This window comes from Moschus berezovskii, chromosome 23, assembly GCF_049115385.1.
Source record: "Moschus berezovskii isolate FMDL1 chromosome 23, NW_MosBer_1.0, whole genome shotgun sequence".
Lineage (NCBI taxonomy): Eukaryota > Metazoa > Chordata > Mammalia > Artiodactyla > Moschidae > Moschus > Moschus berezovskii.
Window position 1 is genome coordinate 51,913,688 of NC_142482.1, and position 23,799 is coordinate 51,937,486.

The 23,799-nt window shown below is 41.5% G+C and overlaps 1 long non-coding RNA gene across 1 annotated transcript in view; it reads left to right on the forward strand.

Moving 5' to 3' along the window:
* Window positions 1-23,799, forward strand: part of LOC129543656 (uncharacterized) — a 50,752-nt gene that overhangs the window by 6,820 nt on the left and 20,133 nt on the right. The window lies entirely within an intron of this gene.

The following is a 23,799-nucleotide window of genomic DNA, read 5'->3' on the forward strand; positions in this document are numbered from 1 at the left end:
CCAGTTCAATGAGAGAATTAAGTAAGATAATGTATATATATTCTTTATCACTGTGCTTGGAACATATAATATAATAAACAGTAGCTGTAATAATACATTATTTTTAATATTATTTTATGTAGAAAATGAACTCAGACTAATTAATGAGTAACGTGGACTTGTGTGTACATGTTAAAGACTAAACATATGTTGCAACCTAAGTGTCCATCAACAGATGAATGGATAAAGAAGATGTGGTATATATATGTGCAATGGAATACTACTCAGCCATTAAAAATAATGAAATAATGCCATTTGCAGCAAAATGGATGGACCAAGAGATCATGGTACTAGGTAAGCCAGACAGAGACAAATGTGGATTCTAAAAAAATGGCACAAATGGACTTCTTTACAAAACAGAAATAGACTCAAAAACATAGAAAACAAACTTATAACAGATAACTATCAAAGACCTACTGTATATGTACAGCACAGGGACTATACTCAATATCTTATAATAACCTATAATGAAGAGAATATGAAAAATATATATATACATACATACATATATATATAGGAATCACTTGGCTGTACACCTGAAGCTAACACGACATTGTCAATCAACTATATTCTGATAACATTTTTAAAAGTAAATTGGAATTAAAAAATGACTGACCACAGACCTTCACATACATTTCACTCTTCCCCAGTCTTGGGTGTTGCTACCCCGGCTCCTGAGAAGTGTTTGCCATCCTTGAAGAAACTCTAGCTCACGTTGAAACTCCACAGCCTCTGCAAGAAGTCGAGAGTTTCAGTGTGTCTGGTCTCTTTCTGCAGTGAAGTTTCCCAGGAGGAAGAAGAGACAGGGAAGCCTGACAGGCCTCTGAGCTGGGAGGGGAGCTGGGCGCTGGGAGCTGGGGGAGGGCAGTGTGCGGCACTCAATAGGGAGGCGGCAGAGACTTGAGTCACGGGTCTCTTATTCTCCGTTTGGCCCCGTATCTGGGCTCTGTTTTCTCTCACCTCTTTCTTTGCATTAGTCAAATGCTGTCTCCTTCAAATCCATATCATCCTCCCTTGTTGCCCTGGAAACAGCTCCTCTTTTCCAGCCAAGAGGGTTTTATTGATCTGTCTGCCTTCTTTCAACATCTTTTTAAAAATAAAAATGGCATCAAATGAAAATCCTGCATCCTAAGAAGTCTTCCTTGAAAAACTCAAACACATACACATTTCTCTTTAGGAATGAGTCAAACTCTTCCTTTTTTATCTTTTTTGTTGGTGCATTGTTTTCTCTGTTTCTGATCAAATTCAACACCACCTGTAATTTTTATTTGTGGTACTACACCTAGTGTATTGATGAAATGTATTTTTTCAGTAGTTATGTTGTTGGTGTTGTTTGGTCGCTAAGTTGTGTCCAACTCCTTACGACCCCATGGACTGTAGCCCACCAGGTTCCTCTGTCCATGGGATTTCCCAGGCAAGAGTACTGGAGTGGGTTGCCATTTCCTTCTCCAGAGGATCTTCCCAACCCAGGGATTGAACCCACGTCTCCCTTATTGGCAGGTGTTTTGTTTTTTTTTTCTACCACTGAGCCACCTGGGAAACCCGTTCTTTAGTACATTTATATTAATGTTTAAATTAATTTGGGGCATGTGCTCCATCTCTGACCAACAACTTCACATAGAAACTTAATACATAAACCCGACCACACACAACTCTGCCGTATGATAGAAAGAATTCCACATTTCAAGTGGTGAGTGACCCATCTTAAGTAATATCTCATACAGTAAAATTCTGGTATGAGTAAGCCTATTTTAAGGCCCAACATATAACAACCTTAGCTTTGAGAATACCTAGAATACTTCTATTTCACATGTGAAATTGTTATCAGAGGTCACCAAAGCCTTAGTTTCTTGCGGTACAATTAATTCAATTGAGAAAGGAAATCAACTCTATAGCCAAAGCTGCTTCCCATTTTAAAAGGGAAATAGAAAATTCCTCTCAAACAGGACAGACTGGTAAAAACTGATGTGCACACATCTCCATGTCCATCATTGGGGTTGCCAAGGACACATGCACAAACTTGTGGGCTCTGTCATGGGCGCTGTCATGGGTCAGTGGCAGTGGAATGATGTCCCTCTCATGGACATTTGCCCCAAGGAAGTGCTCCCTTTATGCCGTGACCCCACATGTAGCATCCTCGCCCCACCTCTGAGTCCAGGATGGGGTGCTCTGTGGGTGGTTCACACACAGGAGGGTGATCCTTCCTGCTGTCCCTTCCTGCTGGGTCCTGACACTAAGGCTGAAAAGTTCTTTTTTCCTGTCTCCTAGCTCCACCCTTTGTTCTCACCTGAGAAACTCATCACTGTCTCTCTTCCTTCCCCTTTCCCCAGCCCTTGTGTTTTCTAGGTTCAGGAAGAGGAAAGCTGTCTCTCTAGGCTGGCATCCTACACTTTGTCTCCCTCTTAGTTCAGCTGCTTCTTTGAATCTTGGTTTCTGCTGAGGAGCAGGCTAGGAGAGGGTTCCTGAAATCAATGAAGGAAAAATACACACACAAGACAAACATAGCACTTCAAAATGCGAGCGTACTTGCTCAGTAGCTTCAGTCGTGTCCGTCTTTACGACTTTATGGACTGTAGCCTGCCAGGCTCCTCTGTCCATGGAATTCTCCAGGCAAGAATACTGGAGTGCGTTGTCATGCCCTCCTCCAGAGGATCTTCCCAACCCAGGGATTGAACCAGTGTCTCCTGCACTGAAGGAAGATTCTTTACTGTCTGAGCCACCGGGGAAGTTCTAAAACTTCAAAATACTACCCGCAAAATGATTTTTAGAAATTTTACTATTTTAGAGCTGAAAAAGGTAACCGATTATTAGTCTAGTTCTTGCCTTTATTTATGGGAAAACTGAGGCCCTGAGATGTTAAAGGATTTGCTCAAAGTCACCTCGTTAGTGGTAGAGGCAATGCCATGGTCCATATCTCCTTGTCTTCAGGCTAGTATTGTGTCCAGAAGACTGTGTTGCCCCTTAGGTAAGAACTCAATTACTGTATTAAACCCTAGATTAGGGTTTCTAATCAACCCTAGATCATTTGTACTGGATTTAAGTTTTAATGAAAATGGTACAATCTTGTTACCTGTACCAGAAGAACTAGAATAACTGAAATTAAGCATTCTTCTCAAAGAATACAGAAAGGAATATTTCTTGGTTATTTGTCATCAAACTGAAGAAATGGCCTAGAGGAGGTGTTCCCTCTAAGTCAATGTGTAATGAGGCAATGCATCATTAAACAATCAAAGACTGTTGCTCCTGGATGAAAAACTGCTAACCAGAACTCAATTTTTCTGAACAGACTGCAAGAGATACTGAGAAGGCTTATCCTTAGGGTACAATGAGTGTTTTCTGCTGCCTTTCAGTATTCATTATTTCTTCCTGGTCTTGGGTACTGGAAATCTCTTCCAGTTAACTTAAATCTTCGTGTGTCACATCCTGTCTGAACCTCAGGGTTTCTGGAAGACAATAGGATTCGAGAAGCCAGGCATCCAATCATCCTGTATCACCTACAACCTGTGTTTCCTTTGCTCTGGAGAAAGGGCACTGTGTCAGTGTGCCGTATTTACCACTAGAGGGCACTTTGACACTTGTTTTTGACTCTACAGTTTTTCAGACTCCCGAATTGCAAACATCTCTACCTGTTGTTTACACATTAGTGGCTTGGCGTGCTGTGATTCATGGGGTCGCAAAGAGTCGGACACGACTGAGCAACTGAACTGAACTGAACTGAACTATTTCATAGTAGCTCTAATGAAATGCTCTCCCTGTCCAAGATCACACTCTGTGGTTCTTAACAAATATTGGTTGATAATGGGGATAGTTGCAAGGGATTCTAGTTAATTAAGAAGAAATTGATAAGTGTTACCCTCCAGTGGTGGGCAGAATTCTAAATGCAGGAATTAGGGGGGAGAAACTCAGAAGAGATGGTGCCTATGCTTTGGTTGTCTGCCTTAGTAGCAAAGCATCTGGAATCATACTATGATTTACCAAACAGTGCAGACTAAAGGGTAAGCTCTGTCTGACACAGGCATAAGGCTGGCAGTCATCAGAGTTCAATTTTCTCATACTGTTTTCTTAAGGTCTTTTAAGCTCAGTATATTATCCCATGATATATTAAATCTTCATTTGCCCTTTTTTGTGTATTTCCTGGGAGATTTAATCATTATGCCATAAACATGTTTTCTAGTTCCGACTTTATACTGTACCTTCTCACGCCCACATGATTTCTGCTTGGATGGGGAGAAACAAAAGAAAGTTCCTGAGATGGTATCGCTGTTCCCTTCAACGGAAAGGTCAACCCATTGTACTTTTTATAAGATGGTGATTGTTTGGGGAGGAACCGGCTTTTGAATGTAGGAAAGTCCAGGAACTCCCAAATGAAGACAGTCAAAGAGCTGAAAACCCCTGATAGAAAGATACCCTTTGGCCAGAAGCACGGGTTTTATTCACTAAAGATGTTTCTTATGACATTAAAATGCAAATTCAAACACCGCCTGTAAAATCTGACACCAGCATATGTTTTCAGAATTCTTCATCATTCCATTTGCAAGCTCATGTCCCATAAAAGATGGTTTAGTCTTTGAAATTGGCTCCATTGGCATGCACAGCAGTGTTAGAACTTGTTCAAATGTTAATGCAAGCGATTGCTGTTAATTTCCTGTTTATCCTAATACAAAAATGTGAAACTATTCATTCAGCCAGCATTTATTCTCCTTCCAGATTGGTCTCCCACCCAGCTCTCTCATTCCTACAGAAATGCCTTCCATTCCCTTCATTTCTTCCATCCTTCCACTATTTTTGTTTAATTATTTACCCTGGGTTTTAAAAATTAACACAAATATCACAAAACTTTATATTGATTATCTAACACCAACATTTAATCTAAACAGAATAATAATTATTCTGTACTTCAACCTGTTTCTTAGTTGCATTTTTATAGGAAAGATTTTTTTTCTTAATTACTTATTTATTTGGCTGTGTTAGGTCTTAGATATAGCATGCAGAATCTTTAGTTGTGGCATCTGGGATCTAGTTCCCTGACCAGGGATCAAATACCGGCTCCCTGAATTGGGAGCAAGGAGTCAGTCACTGCGGCTCCTGCATTAGCAGGTGGATTCTTTCCTACTGAGCTACCTGGGAAGCCCATAGTCTAACTTTAATGTGTCATAAAATGCACCATTTTGAAGTGTACAATTCAATGGTTTTTAGTACACTCACAGGTGACGTGGGGAAGATCCCCTGGAGAAGTAAATGGCAACCCACTCCAGTACTCTTGCCTAGAAAATTCTATGGATGGAGGAGCCTGGTGGGCTACAGTCCATGGGGTTGCAAAGAGTCGGACATGACTGAGCAACTTCACTTCACAGGTGATGTGAGGTCCGTGAAGGTACTCAGGGGGTAATGAATGAAGGGCGTGCAGGGTGGAGTTTGGGAGAGTGGGCAGCCATATGACAATGTCCTAAAGGATAGAGAAATAGAGTGTGCAGAGGTGAAAGGGGAAGTTGGAGCGTGTGACCCTTCCACACTAAGACGGACATGCAGAGAGCAGAAGGTCCAGCAGGTGGAAGAAGTCAGTCAAGGGGGTCTTTAGCTTCGTAAGAGTTTAAATCCAATTGCAGAGCAAAGCATATGCACACACAAAGCAACTGGGGGATCCTTCTGTATAAACGTGTTGGTGAATCTCGGGGTAGAGACAGAGCCCACCACTTAGCTGATCATTTACCTTATGTCTACTCACAGTTGGCACAGTCATGGCCTCTCCTCCTTGGAGCCATGGGTCATACTATCCTTCCATCCTAAATGCCACCCCTAGAAATCTCCCACCATTCATTGCTCACCTCCATCCTCTGTGAAATATTCCCCAGTGATCCTGGCCACAGTGAGTGCTCTCTTATTGCATCTGTAAGGAAATCTCACCATACAGGAGTCATTGCATATCTTCTGGCACTCTGATCACCAGCTGCCAGGGTCATCTTGGTCTTGCAGCCTAGCTCATAACCCTGCCTCACCTGTAACTGTTCCCAGCTTGCATTATCAACATATCTTTCCAAGTGATCATTTAAAGGATCATCACCATGTCTATTGGTCTGCTAGGGCTATTAAGACCAAATACCATAGACAGAGTGGCTTAAACAATAGATATGTATTTTTCTCCCAGTTCTGGAGGCTGAATGTCCCAGATCAAGGTGCTGTCGGAGTTGGGTTTTGGTGAGGTCTCCCTTCTGGTCTTGAAGGTGGCTGCCTTGTGGCCGTGTTCTCACATGGCCTTTCCTCTGAATGTGTGTGGGGAGAGATAGAGAAAGCAGAAAGATCTCTGGTATCTCTTCCTCTTCTTACAAGGACATCAATCCAATCAGGTTAGGATTCCATCCTTGTGACCTCATTTAAGCTTAACTGCCTCCCTAAAAGCCCTGTCTCCAAATACTATCACACTGGGGTGTAGGGCTTCAACATACACATTTGTTGAGGATACAATTCATCCATAACATCAGGAAAAGACTGGGGAGCACTGACACAGGGTAAAAAAAAAGATCTAGAAAGTAATACTTGACTTCTATGCAGAATACATCATGTCAAATGTCGGACTGGATGAAATACAAGCTGGAATCAAGATTGCTGGGAGAAATATCAATAACCTCAGATATGCAGATGACACCACCCTTAGGGCAGAGAGTGAAGAGGAACTAAAAAGCCTCTAGATGAAAGTGAAAGAGGAGAGTGAAAAAGTTGGCTGAAAGCTCAACATTCAGAAAACTAAGATCATGGCATCTGGTCCCATCATTTCATGGCAAATAGATGGGGAAACAGTGGAAACAGTGGCTGACTTTATTTTGGGGGGGCTCCAAAATAACTGCAGATGGTGATTGCAGCCATGAAATTAAAAGACGCTTATTCCTTGGAAGGAAAGTTATGACCAACCTAGACAGCATATCAAAAAGCAGAGACATTACTTTGCCAACAAAGGTCCGTCTAGTCAAGGTAATGGTTTTTCCAGTAGTCATGTATGGATGTGAGAGTTGGACTATAAAGAAAGCTGAGCACTGAAAAATTGATGCTTTTGAACTGTGGTGTTGGAGAAGACTCTTGAGAGTCCCTTGGACTGCAAAGAGATCCAACCAGTCCATCCTAAAGGAAATCAGTCCTGAGTGTTCATTGGAAGGGCTGATGTTGAAGCTGAAACTCCAATAGTTTGGCCACCTGATGTGAAGAGCTGACTCATTAGAAAAGACCCTGATGTTGGGGAAGATTGAGGGCAGGAGGAGAAGGGGATGACAGAGGATGAGATGGTTGGATGGCATCACTGACTCAATGGACATGAGTTTGAGCAAGCTCTGGGAGTTGGTGATGGACAGGGAGTCCTGGCTTGCTGCAGTCCATGGGGTCACAAAGAGTCAGACATGGCTGAGCAACTGAACTGAACTGTTATTTCCATGGACAGTGGTAAATAATCACCTGCAATGCAGGAGACGCAAGAGACATAGGTTCAATCTCTGGGTCAGGAAGATCCCCTAGGAGGAAGTGGCAACCCACTCCAGTATTCTTGCCTGGAGAATCCCACGGACATAGGAGCCTGGTAGGTTACCGTCCATAGCATCGCAAAGAGTCAGACATGACTGAAGTGACTGTGAACACAAGGAAGGTGAAACACTGTCCCAATGAAATAATTACATGCACACGCACACATAGAATAGGGCTTCTTCAAACATTTTCCACACACACCATAGTAATTTTGATAGCAATAGTAATGCTATCCAATTTCTTGCATTTTTTAGACTGTCATTTTAAAAGGTTTTAGCATAAGTTTTAAGTTGTTGCCAAAGATTAAATGTCTGGTTTGATGTATTGAGAACACTGAACTTTTAAAATAGAAGTAAGAACATTGCTTATTTACCATTTAAAAAATACAAGTTCTTTTTTAATGAATATAAATTGTAAATTGCTCCTTTTTCTTCTTGAAATTGTATCTTAATTTCACTTTCCCCAAATAATTACATCCTATTGTAACAATACACTTGATACTTCACAGTCATTTCCTGATCACCCTATTATATTTTTCTTCAACAAAACAAATGAAATTAGTTTTTAAAAAATTTATGTTGTTAATGGTTTAAGTGTTAAACCGTAATCTGGATTGAGTTACTATTCATTTATTATTCTTACACTACTGATCAAAATAATCTACAAATTTAGTATGTTTTGAAAAGGATAACTACATGTTTAAAGTAAAATTTTATTAGAAATTCATCTATTAACGAGATGTGTGTTTCCTCCACTTAGTTCATATATCAACAAATGAATATTACTTACTTTTAGAGCTCTCAGTTCAGTTCAGTTCAGTCGCTCAGTCATGACCAACTCTTTGTGACCCCATGAATCACAGCACGCCAGGCCTCCCTGTCCCATCACCAACTCCTGGAGTTCACTCAAACTCATGTCCATTGAGTCGGTGATGCCATCCAGCCATCTCATTCTCTGTCGTCCCCTTCTCCTCCCACCCCCAATCCTTCCCAGCATCAGAATCTTTTCCAGTGAGTCAACTCTTCTCATGAGGTGGCCAAAGTATTGGAGTTTCAGCTTTAGCATCAGTTCTTCCAATGAACACCCAGGATTGATCTCCTTGAGAATGGACTGGTTGGATCTCCTTGCAGTCCAAGGGACTCTCAAGAGTCTTCTCCAGCACCACAGTTCAAAAGCATCAATTCTTCAGCGATCAGCTTTCTTCACAGTCCAACTCTCACATCCATACATGACCACGGAAAAAACCATTGCCTTAACTAGACGGACCTTGGTTGGCAAAGTAATGTCTCTGCTTTTCAATATGCTATCTAGGTTAGTCATAACTTCCCTTCCAAGGAGTAAGCGTCTTTTAATTTCATGGCTGCAATCAGCATCTGCAGTGATTTTGGAGCCCAAAAAAATAGTCTGACACTGTTTCCACTGTTTCCCCATCTATTTCCCATGAAGTGATGGGACCAGATGCCATGATCTTTGTTTTCTGAATGTTGAGCTTCAAGCCAACCTTTTCACTCTCCTCTTTCACTTTCATCAAGAGGCTTTTGAGTTCCTCTTCACTTTCTGCCATAAGGGTGGTGTCATCTGCATATCTGAGGTTATTGATATTTCTCCCGGCAATCTTGATTCCAGCTTGTGCTTCTTCCAGCCCAGCGTTCCTCATGATGTACTCTGCATATAAGTTAAATAAGCAGGGTGACAATATACAACCTTGACGTATTCCTTTTCCTATTTGGAACCAGTCTGTTGTTCCATGTCCAGTTCTAACTGTTGCTTCCTGACCTGCATACAGGTTTCTCAAGAGGCAGGTCAGGTGGTCTGATATTCCCATCTCTTTCAGAATTTTCCACAGTTTATTGTGATCCACACAGTCAAAGTCTTTGGCTTAGTCAATGAAGCAGAAATAGATGTTTTTCTGTAACTCTCTTGCTTTCTCCATGATCCAGTGGATGTTGGCAATTTGATCTCTGGTGCTTCTGCCTTTTCTAAAACCTGCTTGAACATCTGGAAGTTCACGGTTCACATATTGGTGAAGCCTGGCTTGGAGAATTTTGAGCATGACTTTACTAGCATGTGAGATGAGTGCAATTGTGCGGTAGTTTGAGCATTCTTTGGCATTTTCTTTTTTGGGGATTGGAATGAAGACTGACCTTTTCCAGTCCTGTGGCCCTCAGACACAGTTAAACATTAATTCTATTCCTATTCTAACTAAGTGTAAACACTGAATAACTAGCTCATAAAAATAGTTGAATGAGAATTGGTATACTTCTGTTATAGAAAATTGCTTGTTCTTTGAAAACAGAATTATATGCTAAGAATCATATAATATTCTCTTTCCCTCCTCCTCCTCTCTCTCTCTCTCATATGCTAGGTTCTCTAAAAGCACGTTACGTGAGTTATTTTATGTAGTCTCCAAGCAACTCTATGAAGTCTGGCCTTTTATTATTCCCATTTTACAAATGAAGAAACTGAGGAGGAGATTGACTTTCCAAGTCACAAGGTTAAGATGGCAGAACGTGAATTCAAAGCCAGGCAGCATGACCCTGGAGCCTGCCCTCCCAGCCACGACCCATCACAGCAGGTGGCACAATGAAGTCCAGTTCTGTCCCAGCACTTGAAGCACATATTTGCCGGCTGGTTCTCTAATGAAGGCAAAACCCCCAGAGATAGGAAAACTCCATAAACGTTGTTCAAAAGTTCATTCAACCCGTCTTCAATCTCCTGGAGATCTGCTACCCAGCAGCTCCCAAACAAAAGACCTAGCTGCCTGGCCGGTGATCTTTAGACTGCTAGCTAGCTGGAAGGATTGCCGTGATGTTAGAGCCTTTCACAGTATTTTCAGGGATTGCCAGGCAGTGTTTTTCACCCTTTCTGTCCCAGCAAAGTAGAGACAGGCTCTGACTCTCCGTCCTGGAAAGCATTCTTCCTAAATCCAGGGCTTCAAATGCCCAAAGAGTTGGTATAATGCAGCCTTGTTGCCTCCTGCTGAGGTCTCTAGGGTTCAGTTTCTCTGCCAGGCCCCATTTAAGTCAACCTTGTGTTAGGATCTCGAGGTATTGGATGGAGGTCAGCTGCATATTTCTCTATTTATTTTCATTGGATTCTAGTAGTTACCCCATGGGCAGTGTGGATGTACTGGGGCTGCAGTTGCCTACTGTTCAAGAAAACGGGGATTGGAGCTGTTGGCAGAGGTCCTGTGGGCATTAGGGAGGGAGGGGATGAAGGGTGGCCGGAGTCATGTTTGGAAGAAAGAGGAACCAATGGAAAAGCCATTTTTTGGTTTTTTGGTTTTCACTGTGCCCAACTGGCCAATGAAATGATCCCAACTGGGTATCTGGCTGTGTAGGCTTGGAGTCTGTCTAGCAACAGCCCTGGACATCTGGCCACACTGCAGCCTGTCTTTGGGGCAGCTGATTTTGGGCTTCACGGCTATTACCCAGAGTCAGGAGTAATGTCTTTCATTCTGAGACGTCTAAACCCCCCAACCACAGGCCTGTGTTCCTCCAGGGCAGAGGGCAAATGCAATTACATCTGTGACCAATTTACACAGCTGGGAGCTCAATCTCCTGACAGAAACATTTATTTGAGATTCAAGTCTCCAGGGAGCTGGGGAACCAGACAGGAAGTGAGGTCCAGCAAGCCTTTATTGCTTGCTAGTCTGAGCCTTGAAAACAAAACACAACAGAAAACATCAACTTTGGCTTTTACAAGCCAAAAGTGAGACCACTCTCTCTACAAACCAGGAGGATTTTCAAGGCATAGGGGAGAAAAAGTAGAATTAAATAAGGCCTGGCTTCCATTGAGTAAAGAAGGCTTATCCACACAAGTGTGGGCAGGCATCACTGAATCCATTGAAGGGCCAAACAGAACAAAGAGTCAAAGGAAGGACACATTTTTTTTTTCTTTCTTCTGGGCTAAGACATACATCCTTTCCTGCCCTTGGACCTCAAGCTTTGGGTTCTCAAGCCTTCAGACTCTGGGACTTATGCCAGTGGCCCCCTTGTTCTCAGGGCTTCCTGGCCCCAAGCTGAATTAACTACCAGCTTTCCTGGTTCTCCAGCCTGCTGATGGCAGACTCTAGGACTTTTGGCCTCCATAAATGAGCCAATTCCTAAAATAAATTTCATCTTACATATGTACACCTTTATATATTCCATTGTTTCTGTTCTCTTCAGAACCTTTCCTAATGCATCTAGCAATGGACGTTTGGGTTGTTTTCACTTTTAACTGTTATGAACAATGAGGCTTTGAACATCAGTGTATATATGTTGATGTGGACATACCTTTTTTTGTTTCAAACACTGTGTGTACCTGACGTTCTTCTTACCACTCAAGCTGCTCTTTCTAAGGTCTTGGGAGAGTTGAGCCTCCTGTATTTGGCTATTTTATTTATTTTTTAAAAAATATTTATTTTTATGTATTTATTTGACTGAACTGATTTGTCTGTACAGGGTCTTAGTTGCGGCATGCAGGCTTTTTAGTTGTGGAATGTGGAATCGAGCCTCCTGACCAGGGACTGAACCTGCGCCCCCTGCATTGCGAGCACAGAGTTTATCCACTGGACCACCAGGGAAGTCCCTGGACATACTTCTCATTTCTCCTGAGGATATATATGGGAGTGGAGTTGCCGGATCATGTGATAACTCTGTTTAACTATTTGAGGACCTGACAGACTGTTTCCCAAAGCAGTTGTACCATTTTATGTTCCAATGACCATTAGTATATGAGGGTTCCAATTTTTTCTACAGTCTCAACAACACTTGTTATTTTCTGGTTTTTTCTTTTTTTCTTAAATTGCAGCCATCTTAGTGGGTGCTAATTGGTATCTAACTATAGTTTTGATTTGCATTTCCTGATTGCTAACTATGTAGAGCATCATCTGCTTGTTGGATATTTTTATATCTTCTTTGGAGAAATGTCTATTCAGATATTTTGTCCATTTTTCAAATGAGTTGTCATTTTGTTGTTGAGTTGCAATAGTTCTTTGTATATTATAGATACAAGTCCCTTATCATATATACTATTTGCAAAAACTTTCTCATTCTGTGGGTTTGTTTTCACCTTCTTGATGATATCCTCTGGAATACAAAGGTTTCAAAATTTAATTATACCCTGTTAATCTTTTCTTTAATGGCTTATGCTTTTAGTATCATATCCAAGAATCCACTGCCTACCCCAAGGTCGCAAAAATTTATACCCATGTTTTCCTCTAAAAGTTTTAGTTTTAGCTATTGCATAGGTTTTGATCCATTCTGGTTTGTATATGATGTTTGAGAGGGTCCAAATTCTGGTTTCAAATTTATTTTTGTGTATGTCTATCCACTGTCCCCACTCCATATGTTGAAAAACCATATGTTGAAAAATTCTTCTTTCCCCATTAAATGGTCTTGTATCTTGGTTGAAAGTCAATTGACTATAAATGTGAGAGTTATTATTTATTTCTTAAATCTGTTTTATTGATCTATATATCTGTCCTTATACCAGTACCACACTGTATTGATTACTATAGCTTTGAAGTGTTGAAATTGGGAAGTATGATTCCTTCAACTTTGTTCTTTTTTCAGGATGATTTTGGTTGTTCTGGATAACTACAATTTTTATTTAAATATGAATTTTCTGGTTAGTTTGTCAATTTCTGAAAACAAGTCAGCTGGGATTTTGATAGAAATTGCATTGAATCTATCAATCAATTCGGGTAGTATGACCATCTTAACAACACTAAGGCTTTTGACCCATGAACACAGGGTATCTTTTTACATCTTATTTGTTTCAACGATGTTTATAGTTTTCAGAGTATACTGGTTCTATCCTTTTTGGCAGGTTAAATTTACTCCTAAGTATTTTACTACTTGAATGCTATAAATGAAATTAATTTCTTCACTTTATTTTTGGTTTACTCATTGCTCCTGCATAAAGATACAATTGATTTTTACATAACCTTGATATACTCATTTATTAATCCTAATGGTTCTTTAGCAGATTCCTTAGGATTTTCTATCACCAGGATTAGGTCATCTGAAAATATAGTTTAACATCTTCCTCTCCAATCTGGGTTTCTTTGTTTCATTCTTACCTAATTGCCCTGGCCAAGGTCTTTTGTATCTCAGCTGTCCAAGGACCTGGATTTCTGTTATCAGCCATCACAGAGGATGAATTAAATGCTCCAGCTCCTTTAACCAGGCAGTTAATGCTTAATATTTAGCCTACCACCCAAATCGAAATATACACACTCCTCAGGGTATATTTCGGTAGAGAAAAACAAGCCTCTTGCACTAATCAGACACATGCTTGGTCAGTTTACTACTGTGTTCCTAGGTGGGATGTTGGGACACCAGAAAAGAAAGAGAAGAGGGACAACTTTGGACATGGAGCCCTTTTTGGAGGGCCAGTTGAACCATAAGGAAGGCTGAGTGCCAAAGAACTGATGCTTTCAAAATGTGGTTCTGGAGAATAAGACTCTTGAGAGTCCCTTGGATAGCAGGGAGATCAAACCAGTCAATCCTCAAGGAAATCAACCCTGAATATTCATTGGAAGGACTGATGCTGAAGCTGAAGCTCCAGTACTTTGGTCACCTGATGGGAAGAGCCGATTCACTGGACAAGACCCTGATGCTGGGAAAGATTGAGGGCAGGAGGAAAAGGGGATGACAGAGGATGAGATGGTTGGATGGCATCACTGACTCAATGAGAAGGACATTAGTTTGAACAAACTCCTGGAGATAGTGAAGGACAGGGAATCCTAGCGTGCTGTGGTCCATGGAGTAGCAAAGAATCTCAGACATGACCGAGTGGCTGAACAATAACATGTGGAGCTCACAGAGGAAGAGACTGGAATTCACACACACACTAGAACTGCAGCCATGGCCTGGACAAACCTCCCAGCTTTCGCCATCTGCACTGCCCACTGCAGGTCGAAGCAGAAAATAAGATCACTGCTTTTTCAGGCTACTAACCAAGTGGGCTCTTTTCTTCTCAGACTTGGAGTCAACAAACTCTGTAAGCCATCCTAATTAATGAGGAAAGCGCCAAGCCAAGCATGTTTTTCTACTGCTTTCAAGCATTCTGTGCTCCTAACACTTCCCCGATTGGCTGGGCTCAGGAAGACAGCCAGAGAGCTGAGATTGTATATCTTTGCGGGGGTGCTGTTTGCTGTGAGGTGGTCACAGATCCTCCTCCCTCACTGGAGGCAACCTCTTGTCCCCCACAACTTCAGCAACAAGATGAAATCAGCGTTCTGGTTCGTGTGCAAACTGTGCAGAGCAGGCTTTGTGGGGGAGCCTGCAAAGGTGGAAGAGCTATTCAAAGGTTGCCAGAGCCCGAAAATAAACTGGCTTTGATGCAGCTTATGGACACAATCCAGTTTTTAGCAAAATCCATGCCCAACCTCCCTGAAGTGCCCCATTGAGAAAACGGCTTGAAAATAGGTTGAATGACATGGGGAGCAACATCGGTAGAATAGCTTTAATGAGCCAAAAAATGTGGTTTCAAATGCCCCTCTGAGTACCGCTGCCCGCCTTTGCCAGCATATGTAAAATCTGTGCACTGGGGCATACTCAGAGAGCCACGACGCGGTGCTTATGCAAACTGTAAGCCAGTCAATTGCATTCCTGTTCAAGTCCAGAAAATTTACTCATGTGTGGAAAGATATGTCCGAGCTGAAGGGGAATTGTTTATGGTCCTGAATGCACTGTAGGAGTGGGGGCAGGGTGCATGCCTAAGGAAATCTCTCGGATCTCCTGCAGAGAGAGTTTTTGGCTGTGCTTTGCCTTTGGCTCCCAGAAAGGGGGGCGAGGAGTTGTTTACGGTACAGTCAGATCCTGATTATTCAGGGGCTGATTATCCATTTCATGGATTCACTGGCCTTGGGCTTCTCCTCCTTTTAAAGGGTTTTCTGACTTTTAGGGATGTTGCTGTTCAGCTGAAGCCAAGGAGTAGAAAGAATGAAAAAGAGACTAAAAATATTTTTGCCATATGTGAGCAATTCCTGTAAGCGATCTGATCAGGGAAAAGGAGCAAACTGTGTGGTTAAAATAAAATCTGGGGCTTGCTGGGGGGGATTTCCTTTCCCATTCTCTGTATGTGGTGTCTTGGGCCCCTACTGCTATTGAGATTCCATAGCAGATTTGCTGGAGAAAGCTCTGGAAGGCAGTGCTCATGAAGTGAGGATGGGAGAGAGCAACCAGTCAGGCTCACAGTAAGGAATGTTGACTGCAGAGAGTCGAGCAAGGCAACAGACCCTGAAGAAATATCTGGGCTCTGACTGTGCTTGGCCTACAGCTGCTCAGTGTCTTCAAGTGCGCGTGTGCTCAGTCATGTCTGACTCTTTGCGATGCTATGGACTGTAGCCCACCAGGCTCCTCTGTTTACGAGAGTTTCCAGGCAAGAATACTGGAGTGGGTTGCCATTCCCTCCTCCAGGGGATCTTCTTGACCCAGGATTGAACACGTGTCTCCTGTATCTCCTGCACTGCTGTAGGATGCAGGCTCCATCCAATTCCTTGACACCAAATGATCAGACACTTGCTAACGATGACTTGAGGGGGGTCAGTAACCAAGGCCCAGAGGCCAGAAGTAGAATTACAGATCTGTGAGGACATCTGGTGAAGCCAAACACCAAGAAAGTCAAGGAAATGGAAAATGAAGATATTACTCCACAGGAGCCTTAACCACTGGGGAGGAAAGTAGGTTGACCTTTCATAGAATTAATGGCAGAAGAGTCTTATGACTTAAGAAATACCTTTCTTTAATAAAGTTTTCTTAGAAGGAACTAACTTTAATACACTGAAGGCTTATTACATTGGACTGTATCTCTTCATTAACCTCTCTCACTTTCCTTTATGAGTGACCATTTATATTTTTAATGTATATGATACATGTAATGAAATGATTGCAATTATATTTTAAATTTGTAATGAGTATTTTTAAATAATTCAAACTGAGCTTTTCAAAGAGTTCTTCCCTGCTCTGTCACTCTTGTCCCTTCTTCTAATCTCACCACTTAATTCAAAACACAAGAGTTTTTACTGCAATTGAAACAGAACAGGGATTATCTTTCAGTCTTAAGTCTTTGACATTGATCTTGGTTTTCCCCCCCTTGTTATCAAACTTAAGAAAGCTCAAGACTTTGGGTTCAAACGTCTATTACTTTTACTGGTGAGGTTAACAGAAGAACCCACCAAAGACAAGGTGCATTGTAAACTAGAATAACTGGTCCTAAGAGCTTTCTCCACCTCTCACAACTAGGATACTGCAGGAAAAAGCTTGTTTGACAACAATAATAGTCCTTAAGTTTCTTTAGTCCTAGTTGACTTTGAGATTCTAATAAAATTTACGGACCTTCTTCCCAGAAAATTCTACATGAACACAAAAACATAGATTCCCTAAAGCTCTTCTATGGAAATAGAACAGATTGGTTGAAGTCTCCTGATGCAGAATTGTGGTTCTACAGCTGCATCTTTGGAGATGAGCTTTAATTTAAGTGGGTGCATAGTCAGTCGCTCAGTCATGTCTGACTTTCTGTGAACCCATGGACTGAAGCCCGCCAGGCACCTCTGTCCATGGGATTGTCCAGGCAAGAATACTGGAGCAGGTTGCCATTTCCTACTCCAGGGAATCTTCCTGACCCAAGGGTCAGACCCACATCTTCTGCATCGTCAGCATTGGCAGGTGGATTCTTGACTGCTAAGCCACCAAGGAAGCTCTGAACTTTAAGGAGGATTTAGAAATTTCCTTCTTTATAATTGAAATAAAGAAATGAAGGCTTGAAAAAAAATTAGGAAAGGAAAATAGTAGGGGAACTCCAAGGAAACCAAGGTGCCAAAAATGAAAATAAGCAAACATAGGAAAAAATGCAAAGAGAAGATTATGGGAAACCTCCTGTGGCAACATTACCTGGGAGTTCATTCTGTCCTGACCTCAGCAGTACCCAGGGAAGGGAAGACCCCGGGGTAAAATGATCTGCAAAATTGCTTTTTGGAAGCTGACAATTTGAAGCAAGCATGTGAGAGGACAGCTGGGAGAGGAAAGTCTGAATTCAAAAGACCCCAGCAGGAGATGCCCTGTGACAGAATCAGACTTGACAGGCAGAGGCATTTACTTCTGCTGTCATCTCTAAACAGAAATCTCAGACGACATATTTAGTATGCTCTTGATATGCCACCGTGTGTCAAAGGAAGAGAAGGCATATGGTCAAGCCACCAGGGAGAACCTGCCACGAGTGGTCGAGATGGCTCAGACTCCTTTGCTATTCCTAACGAAACAAGGGCAGCTCTTCCCTGCCATGGCTGATTGAAGACGCATTGCGAGTGCCTACCGCCTTCAGACAAACTGTACTTTGAGGTCTTTCCACAGAGCTAGCCAATGGTCTAGCAATAATCTATATTAAAGGGGTTTGGCAAAAACATGTCTAGTCAAGCAGTTTGAAACTGATAGGTTTGTGTGGAGGCATCTGTTACTGGATGCTTCCTAAAATAGCAGCAAATAAAGAGCTCCTAACAGTTATTGGAGGGACTGATGCTAAAGCTGAAGCTGCAATACTTTGGCCACCTCATGCAACGAATTGACTCACTGGAAAAGACTCTGATGCTGGGAAAGGTTGGGGGCGGGAGGAGAAGGGGACGACAGAGAATGAGATGGCTGGATGGCATCACCGACTCTGTGGACATGAGTTTGAGTGTGCTCCGGGAGTTGGTGATGGACAGGGAGGCCTGGCGTGCTGTGATTCATGGGGTCGCGGAGAGTCGGACACGACTGAGCGACTGAACTGAACTGAACTGAACTGAACAGTTCTTCTTTGCTTCTAGTACAGTGTGTTGCTATAACAGTAGGGATAAAATTCACAGAAACAATGAGTTTTCAATGACAGGACCATTTCATATTTCTGTGCAGTTAATACTTGTTTTGATTAGGAATAGAAAATGTTATGCCTGGAATACTCAGAGAGATAAGGAAGCTATATCCACGAACTTGAACAGGAGATCATATTTCTAAAAATTAGCCAAATATAAACTGGGAAGCTTTGAAAAAGAATCAATTAAAAATTTTATAAATAGATATTAATTGAAACAAAAATTATCAGTTAACATTTTTAAATACTGGGAGTTTTTTAAAAAGTGAAATTACTGCATCTTAAGGACTGAGGATGTAATTTAAGTGGAGACACAAATATACTAAGTAAAAAACAAGACTGAAAATAAGATTTAACTCTAGAGGCTAGGAAGACAATAATAGAATAAACCTGAAGTTGGTTATTGCTTTCCTAGTAGAATAAAGAAATAATGAAGGAGAGTATATGAAGGGAAATGTTTTTACCACCATGTGATGCCATTTAAACAAAAGGAGTGTATTTCATTCTTTTTGCTGGCTGGAATGTTGAGGTGAACAGTGAGACCTGGATACAGTATCTGAGAGCCTGGGATAGAAGCCACAAATTGAAGATAGTAGAAACCACAGAGTCCATCTTATCCTGACACCATGAAGCCTCCAGGTTTACTTGGAATGCTGAAACTGTTAGGAGAAAGAAAATACATTTCTATCATTGTTAAACCACTGTTTTTTTAGCCTTTGTACATTTCATATGCATAAAGAATTATACAAAATAATAAAAATATGAAGATTCAATTCAGCAATATATAAATCTTAGGAAGAATGGGTGCACTGTTTTTTTTTTTCTTTTTAAAATTTTATTTTTTGGCACTGAAGCATGCTGGATCTTAATTCCCCAACCAGGAATTGAGAGGAATTCCCCATGCCCTCTGCAGTGGAAGCATGGAATTGTAACCACTGGACCATCAGGGAAGTCCCCATTTTATTTTTATTCTTTAAACTGTACCATTGATGTGAATTTTTAGTGTCCTCAAGGATGGCTTTTGTATGCCAACAGAATTGTTTTGACCAATACTGAAATGTATATAGAAAAGTAAGAGATCAAGATACAGATGTTCAGTGTGAAAGTGAAAGTTGCTCAGTCGTGTCCAACTTTTTGCTACCCCATGGACTGTATACTCCATGGAATTCTCCAGACCAGAATACTGGAGTGGGTAGCCTTTCCCTTCTCCAGGGTAACTTCCCAACCCAGGGATCAAACCCAGGTCTCTCACATTGCAGGCAGATTCTTTACCAACTGAGCCACAAGGGGAGCCCAAGAATAGTGGAGTGGGTAGCTTATCCCTTCTCTAGTAGATCTTCCCAACCCAGGAATCGAACCAGGATCTCCTGCATTGCAGATGGATTCTTTACCAACTGAGCTATCAGGGAAGCCCTGATATTTAATTATGATTGTGTAACACAGGTATAGGTATACACGAATAGTTCAATGAAACAGAATAGAAACCTAGAAACAAAAGACAATCCTATGTGGAAAATGTATTTGTCAGAGTTAATGTTACATTTCAGTGGGGAAAAGGATTGCCTATTGAATAAATAGCTGAAGCTGAAGCTCCAATTCTTTGGCCACCTGATACAGAGGATAGACGGTTGGATAGCATCACCAACTCAATGGACATGACTTTGAGAAAACTCTGGGAGACAGTGAAGGACAGGGAAGCTTGGCATGTGTGCTGCAGTCCAATGGGCCTCAAAGAGTCAGACATGACTTAGCAACTGAACAACAAATTAAATAAATGGTTGTGGAAAAATGGGTAATCCATGTAGAAAAAAAACTTGGGACTCCATCCAACATTAAATATAAAATAGATCCCTGGTGCAATAAATATATAATGGTAAGCAAACAAAAGTTTATTTTTATTAAGAAAATAGGGAATTCCCTGGCAGTCCAGTGGTTAGGACTCCAAGGTTTCATTGCTAGGGTTCAATCCCTGGTTGAGGAGCTAAGATCCTGTAAGTCTCGAGGTACAGCCAAAAGGGAAAAAAAAAGAAAAAGAGCATCTTTATGTTCTGTGAATACAAAATGATTTTTTAAAGCAATGTATCAGACAAGTACAAACTACAGACGAAAAGATATGTTCAAATACATTAAAATTAAAAATTTCTACACAGTAAAAGACCAAGAGCAAAGGTCAAAACAAACAGAATGGGAGAGGGTATTTGCAATAAATACAAATAAATAACAAGAATTATATAAATAATATATGACTTTAAAAATCAACATGGGAAAGAAGAATTATCCAGCGGAAACATAGGCAAAGGATATAATTAAGCAGCTCACTGAAGGGGAAATCCAATTGGCTAATACACATACAGAAAGGAATTTCAGCCTCCCTAATAATCAGGGACATGAGTTTGAGTGAACTCTGGGAGTTGGTGATAGACAGGGAGGCCTGGCGTGCTGTGATTCACGGGGTCGCAGAGAGTCGGACACGACTGAGTGACTGAACTGAACTGAATAATCAGGGAAATGTAAATTAGAGGAGATGGACAAAAAAATATTCTTATAATTCTATGTGATTGCAAGGATATAGTTCCTTCACCTAATTATCAAGAGTATCTCAGAAGAAGAATAGTTTGCCAACTGCAGTTTGCAAACTCAACTCTCACTATTTTAAGTATGAGGAGGCTTTTGGATCCATCTGACAAACAATGGTGTTTAAAAGGATCTTGTTACTGGCCCCTGTTCTTAACACTGTTCTAGAGTCAGCTTTTCCCTATGGCTGGGCACCTATCTAGGAGGGCTGTCAGCAGTATTTGAGGCTCAAGCTTCATAACTCACATCCATAGCGGGGAAAGGAGGCTCTTTGTCATCATGGAATAAAGGGTCTTCCTTGAAATCTGATAAAGCCAACGTGGATCACTTGCCATCACTGGACCCTGTAACCATCCCAGACTTGAAGATAGGAAATGGGTTTCCTGAAATTAACTTAGATGTCTGGAAAATGAAAGCTTTAGTCATTCAGTTGTGTCTGACTCTTTTGTGACCCCCTGGATGGTAGTCTGCCAGGCTCCTCTGTCCGTGGAATTCTCAAGGCAAGAATACTAGAGTGGGTAGCCATTTCTTTCTTCAGGGGATCTTTCTGACCCAGGGATCGAACCCATGTCTCCTACATTGCAGGCAGATTCTTTACCGTCTGAGTCATCAGGGAAGCCCTAGATGTCTGGAGTTGGGTCAATTCCCAAGAACATTGCGGTGGATGGGGTACTATGAAGTCCATTGCACTTCCTGTAAGTACAGGACTCCCAGACACTAAATATATAGACCTCCCAACCCCAAGAAACAGCAACAAAAGGTGACATCAATTCCAAATACAATTACACGACACTTTACATGAGGTTTCATTAAACTGTTTTAGTCATTCCTGAAGGTAGGACAGTGAGGAATCTCTGAGCAGAGTGAGAAGTTGAGCTTTGCAAGCATCTTACCCGGAGAGGCAAAACCTTGGCGTGGTCAAAGCTCACAGCGCCAAACAGCACTCAGGGCTGCCCTTTTCCCTTTCACAGGTGATACTGACAGGAGAAACAAAGCTTGTACTGCAAGCTTTGTTCATTTTTATGCACGGCTGGAATTTGAGATCCTTAAATTGCCTGGAGTGGGGCCACAGCCATAACTGCCAGCAAAAATACCGTTGCAGTAATCAGAAGCTCTATTAACTATTCTGATTCCAAACTTGACCTCTGTCTTAAGCTCATTCCAGAACTCTAGTGCTCAGTCTATACCTAACAGCTCAACTTCAGAGTTCTGAATGACTCCTCATCCATGGCTCAGCCCACCACACTAGAGTTTACTAACGTATGTTGTGTGGAGCATAATCCTGTAAAAGGATATTAAAAACTTATATGGACCAAGTTAATTAGGAAACTTTACACATTATATCCTCTTGAAGAATTGCATTCACATCTTTAAGATTCTGAGCAGTGAAGAAATCTGTTTAATTTGGTATATTCTAATCTAATTGCTCACTTGGTAAAGAATCTGACTGCAATGCAAGAGACCTGGGTTTGATCCCTGGGTCGAGAAGATCCCCTGGAGTAGGCAATGGCAACCCACTCCAAAACTCCTGCCTGGTGAATCCCATGGACAGAGGAGCCCGGTGGGCTATAGTTCACGGGGTCACAAAGAGTCGGACATGACTGACTGACTAACACACATGCACACAATCTAATAGCAGAATCTACTACATGAAGGACATTTACTAACATCTTCAGAACTAATGTTACAAAGAATGTACTTTAAGAAACATTGCATTATATCATGCTGGTGGTGTTACTATTCAGTTGCTAAGTTGTGTCCAACTCTTTGTGACCCCATGGACTGCAGCATGACAAGCTCCTCTGTCTTCCACTACCTCCTGGAGTTTGCTCAAATTCATGTTCATTAGGTTGGTGATGCTATCCAACCATCTCATCCTTTGCCTCCCCTTTCTCCTTTTGCCTTCAATCTTTCCCAGCATCAGGGTCTTCTTCAGTGAGTCAGCTCTTCGCATCAAGTGGCCAAAGTATCGAAGTTTCAGCTTTAGTATCAGTCCTTCCAATGAATTTTCAGGGTTGATTCTTTTAGAATTGACTGGTTTGATCACCTTGCAGTCCATGGAACTCTCAAGAGTCTTCTCCAGCACTACAGTTTGAAAGCATAAATTCTTCAGCGCTCGGCCTTCTTTATGGTCCAATTTTCACACCCGGACATGACTACTGGAAAAACCATACCTTTGACTATACGGACCTTTGTCAGCAAAGTAATGTCTCTGCTTTTTAATACGTTGTCTAGGTTTGTCATAACTTTCCTTCCAAGGAGCAAGCATCTCTCAATTTCATGGCTGCATTTTATCATATAACAAAATAAACAACAAACTTTCAATTTTAGATGTATGAGGCAACTTAGAAACATGCTTTTGACATGGAGTAGTTCAACTGTGGAGAAGGAAATGGCAGCCCACTCCAGTGTTCTTGCCTGGAGAATCCCAGAGACGGTGGAGCCTGGTGGGCTACCATCTATGGGGTCGCACAGAGTCGGACACGACTGAAGTGACTTAGCAGCAGCAGCAGCAGCAGTCCAACTATATGCAAAAGCAAAGAGGCTAGTATAATAAATTTCATGTGCATATCAGCTAACTCAGCACTTGTCATTAGATATTCTTCTTCATACCACCACTCATTTCCCCAACCACTCATGATTATTTTGAAGCAAATCCTAGACACATAATTTCATCTGAGAACATTTCAGTATGTACCTCTAAAGACAACGAATCTCTTTTTTATACACAATTTCAATTATTAGCACACCCTGAGAGTGGCAACTCTAATCCTTAATTTCACTGTTCTTATTTCCCCGATTGTCTATAAATGTTCTAACACTTCCGTGTTTAGCATGTTT